Source organism: Octopus bimaculoides, chromosome 9, assembly GCF_046866305.1.
Source record: "Octopus bimaculoides isolate indiv1 chromosome 9, ASM4686630v1, whole genome shotgun sequence".
In the NCBI taxonomy this organism is placed as follows: Eukaryota; Metazoa; Mollusca; class Cephalopoda; order Octopoda; family Octopodidae; genus Octopus; species Octopus bimaculoides.
The window spans coordinates 21,302,784-21,308,595 of record NC_142936.1 but is presented as its reverse complement, the minus strand read 5'-3'; positions in this window follow the sequence as shown (position 1 = coordinate 21,308,595).

The following is a 5,812-nucleotide window of genomic DNA, read 5'->3' as shown; positions in this document are numbered from 1 at the left end:
ATCTCCGAAATAAAACCTGAGGCCTTGGAAGTTCCAGGTTTTGTCAATTTACATGTCACACCAGCGAAAGTCTTTTGGGCCAATTGGTGGGGGCAGTGCAATGCAAGTTATACCCACTGAAAAAATTTTCATTTGCACAGGTACTTCTTGTACTCCAAATCTTAGTAAAATCATTGAACTAGTTGGTTGGAAGAAACCTAAAACTGCACTTGTAACTTACTCGAAAATGTCCCAAAACAGATTCAGTAAATGGCAAAAAAGGCTTGGGAACGTCAGGGGAACAGGTCTGGCTCGGCAGGTGTCCCAGTGTATCACAGGCTGGACCCGGTCGTCATCCTGCCACTGTGGTTAAACAATCTTCAAGAAATAAACATCCTTTGAATTTGGGATGTTGGAATGTGCGCACACTTCTTGATGATAATTTCAACAAGAGTCCAGAAAGGCGTACTGCACTTATTGCATGTGAGCTTAAGAAATATTCCCTTGATATAGTTGCGCTCTCTGAAATTCGTCTTTCTGGTGAGGACCAAGTAAATGAACCTACTTGATATATTATCCTTTGGAGAGGCCAACCTAAGGGTGAGCGTAGAGAATCTGGTGTTGGGTTTGCTCTCAAAAATACATTAGTATCCTCCATTGCAGGGCTTCAAAGTTGTATATCTGAACGGATCATGTCATGCCGTATTAAACTGACAAAAAGTAGGTTTCTTATCGTTGTTAGTATTTATGAACCAGCAACGTCCCATTATGATGAAACTGTGGAACAGTTTTATGATGATCTAGCACAATTATTGAGGAAAGTACCAATTTCTGACAAGCTGGTCATATTGGAAGATTTCAATGCCAGAATTGGAAAGGATTATGTTTCATGGCCTGTTTTAAGTCGACGTGGGATTGGAAAATGCAATAACAATGGAGTAGCTCTTTTGACGTTTTGTACTGAGAATAATCTGTTTGTCATCAACACTCTGTTTAAGCAGAAAAATAAATATAAAACCACCTGGATGCACCCAAGGTCTAAGCACTTGCATCTCATAGATTATATTCTGATCAGAAAACGTGATATGAAAGACATTTCTAGCGTTCGTGCCATGAAAGGAGCAGAGAGCTGGACTGACCATCATCTAGTGCGTGGAAAAATAGATGTTTTGATAATGCCTAAAATTCGACAGTCTGGTCCTAAAGTACTCAAAAAGTTAAATGTTGCAAACTTTAAATTATCAAACAACTTGCAAAGATTCCATGATGCTATAGAAAGTATCAATCTTTACCCAAACACTTATCTCAAAATAAAAGTATTTCAGGCTGCAAGTTCGTCAGTGGGATTTAAATCACATAAGTCCAGTGACTGGTTCTCAGACAGATCAGCAGAAATTCATGATCTACTTTTAGAAAAACAAAACTTAGGGAATACACTTCTTTCTCAGTCCTTGAACCCCAACTCAAACGAAGCTTACAGAAAACTGAAAGGGAAAGTGCAGACTGCTCTAAGGAAAATTAAACAGGAATGGTGGAATGATAGGTCAAAAGGGGCACAAGAATCAGTTGTGAGAAATTATACCAGGGGTTTGTACTCTTATGTTAAGGAGGTATATGGCCCAAAATCTTCTTCAATAGCTCCAGTGAGAACAGTAAATGGACATTTGCTTCTGACTGACACCGCTTCTTTTCATAAGCGCTGGGTAGAACATTTTTCTGCACTTTTGAATAGACCATCATCCGCTGACATGAAGACGATTGAAAAAATTGAAAACCGTCCAGTTATAGAAGAGATGGCATTTGAACCAACTCTAAATGACATTTATTTAACTGTGAATAAGTTGAATAACAATAAGTCTACAGGGTCTGATGGAATCTGTGCAGAAGTCTTGAAATATGGGTGTGACAAAATGTTTGAACTCTTAAATATATTAATTTGTCACTGTTGGAGAACTAAGAAAATGCCTCAAGGCTGGATTGATGCTATTTTTGTACCCTTGTATAAATCGGGGCCAAAGTATCTGTTTGGTAATTTTCGTGGATTTAGCTTTTGTCTGTGGTTGGAAATGTACTTGCCCGCATTTTGTTAGATCGTTTAAATACCTTTATAGTTCCAAATATAGTGTTTGAATTTCAGTGTGGTTTTCGTTCCTCCAGGGGCACAGCTGATTGTTTCTTTACTGTCAGACAATTACAAGAAAAGTGCATTGAACAGAATCTTGCTCTATACCATTGCTTTGTTGATTTGAGCAAAGCATTCGATACTGTTAATCGAAATGCTCTGTGATTAATGCTAAGTAAAATATGTTGCCCAGAAAAATTTATAAACATGATCAGGGCTTTGCATCAAGATATGAAAGCTAGAGGTAATTTTGGTGGTAGGTTTTCTGAATCTTTTGCTGTGGAAAATGGAGTAAAGCGAGGAGACCATGATGCACCCATCCTCTTTGCAATATACTTTGCTGTTGTGTTGTCACATGCTTTTCAAAACTCCGAGGAGGGTATTTACATAAAATATCGAACTACAGGGAATCTTTTTAATCGGACCAGACTGAAATTCAAAACGAAGGTTTTTACTTCACTCATTAGGGAACTTTTGTACGCTGACGATTGCGATCTTGTCAGTCATTCTGAAACAGGTCTGCAGTCTCTTGTATCTGCATTTGACTTGGCTTGTAATGATTTTGGTTTGACCATCAACTTGAAAATAAATAACAGTTGTAATGCATCAACCTCCGTCTGGTGTTGTTTGTAACCCCGCTAAAATATTTGTTAAGGGAAAGTTACTTGAGGTTGTCGATTCGTTCGTCAACATTGGAAGCCCTTTTCAAAATGATGGAAATCTTGATACAGAAATACATCTGCGAATTCAAAGGGCAGGACAAGCATTTGGAGGCTTGGAGTCACGCGTTTGATGCCAGTGACGTATAAATAAGAATGCAAATCTGGCTCTTTACAAATCAAGTGTTTACCATCCCTGTTGTATTCCTGTGGAACTTCGACTTGTTATGAAAGGCATTTTAAATTGTTAGAACAATTCCACCACAAATGCCTTCATCACATTTTCAAAATGTTCTTTTACTCCAAACACAGATGTCCTTTGCATCTGCAGGCATCACCTTAATTAAAGCTATGATTTTGAGGAACCAATTGAGATGGTGTGGCCATATTGTTCGAATGGCAGATGAACGCATGCCGAAACAGCGGTTTTATGGTGAGCTTGCAGAGGGGAAACGCTATCGGTGTAAACCTAAAAAAAGGTTTAAAGATAGCATAAGGACTACTATGAAATCACTTAGAATGGTTCCAGAAGATATAGAAACCCTTGCTTTGGATCGAGTTGGATATGGAACAAAGGTGTGAAGTGGAGTGAAAGCATTTGAAGAGGCCAGGATAACGCAAGTAAGACGCAAAAAGATCTAAGGAAGAATCCAACGATCGAAAAGGTGAATGGCAATGACCTTTTTGTGTGCACAGTCTGTGACAGACCATGCCTGTCTTTTGCTGGCTTCAAAATCTCATCTGCGAACGCATGGAAACCGAATCTTCACCAACTATTCTGCCCATATGTCTGTGCACACCTTTGAATGCAGTGTATGCCAGGTTTGAAAATTCAACGGAGGCCTCAAAAGAAATTTTCAAATCCACAAAGAGCAGAATTTAACTGCAGCTCTTGGTGGTCCAAATCGGAGGTGCGATCTATGTGAGTGTTTTTTCAGAACATTGTCTGGTTTAAAAAGCCACATCAGATGCCATGATAGGGATAAGGTGTAAGTAAAGGAGGTGGTCAAACTCTGCATAAAGAGTAGACAGCCACCATGTATGTATGTATGTATGTATACATGGTGTATGTATTTATGCATGTATGCATGATGTGTGTATTTATATATGTATGTAGGGATGGAAGATGTATGTATGTGTGCGTGTGTATGTGTGCGTGTGTATGTGTGCGTGTGTATGTGTGCGTGCGTGTGTGCCTGCAGATGTGTGTGTATGCCTTGTATGTATATGTGTATCTATGTATGTACATGCCTTGTATGTATATATGCATCTGTCTGTGCATATATATGTATGTAATGTGAGCTTATGTATGCTTGAGTGCGTGTGTATACGTGGGGTGTGTGTATGGTCGTATGTTTTTGTGTGTTTGTGCGTGTTGTGTGTGTGTGTTCTTATGTGTGCATGTATGTACATGCCGGTACGTATTATCTATTTACCTACCTAATGAACCATTACCTGTTTTATTAATATTAACGCAATGACTCTTCCTAGTCACAAACAAACAGCATCACTGCATATTCCGCAAATACCGACGAAGCATTACGTCAAGAGTATACCTGACTACGGAATGGTGAACAGCATAAATATCGATAATGCAGATTACTTGATAAAACAACTGAAGGACTCAATGTCGATTGCGACGCAGATCCATTTACGAAGTCATTCGACAGTAACAGCAGAAACGGTGACGATAGAAGCAGCAACAGCAATTGTAGCAGCACCAACAGCGTGTCCGACAGTAACAACAGAACCAGCAGCGACATCACCTATAGCGTAAGGACGCATTCACGGAAATAAGTTGGAGCAACGAAGGATCCTTTTAAGCGGCGACTGAATAACAACAGGTTCTCTTTTAAGATCCGAGAGAGGTGTAAATTTACCCCTTTGGTAAACTACCTGTGATAAGAAGAAGGTAATCCATACATGAATTAAACGGAAGTTCCTGGAACAGCGTCGACCATACCTCAACGGGAGCAGACGATGCAAACTTTGCTTGACCCAGAGATCTTCTTAAATTCGGTGCAGGAAATTTATGCTGGAGACATCAAATTCCTCACCTACTGGCAAGGGAATGGAAATAGTATATAATCTGCCCCTTTTCGGACAAAACTGGAATCAGTTACAGGGAGATAACACCATGTTCATAAGAAGGGATATATCTTCGAAAAAATTCGTTTCTGAAAATGTTTCACAACACTAGCTAATCGAGGCTGTATTCCTTCTTCCGTTAGTGGAGAGGTTATGTACCTTCGGCCAGCAGGTTTGCATGGTTGATATTATTACTAGGAGTATTATAGGTGAGAAACCAAAGGTAACTTCCTGACCGGCCGCAGCTTAACCAAAGGCTATATTATACATACACACACATAAACACACACACACACATACACACACACATACACATACACACACACACATATATATATATACATATATTAAGGATACAATCGTTAAAATTATTATATCAGTGGCTATCGTATAAAAAGTGACCGTGTCTGTAAAATTAATTTCTTTTAAATTTATAATTATATGCATGTATATGTTGGTATCTACGAAGTTATTTATCGGTATGTATATGTATTTCTTGTTTATATGTTTATCGATTTATCGCTACTGAAGATTGCAAAGCAATTTCTATAGCAGATAATGAAATCTGAAGACATAGGATTATCCGAAATTCTTAAATCTTCTGGCCCATTACCTCGCATCCGACCTGTGGTTATAAATAGAAAGCTATGTTTTAGAGTGGTATGTAGAATTTTGATTTTTGTTCTTAGCGTATATTCGATGGAGTTTCAGAGCCCTTATTATATATATATATATATATATATATATATGAATAGATAGATAGATAGATAGATAGATAGATAGATAGGCATATCTATATAGTAATATATATATACATATATATGTGTGTGTGAGAGAGAGTGTGCATGTGTATACAAATACACATTTATATGTATATATATATATAAGTGTGTATGCGTGTTTGTATGTAATATAATATGATATTATGTAAATGTATTTGGTTTAATACATACAAAATACAAGG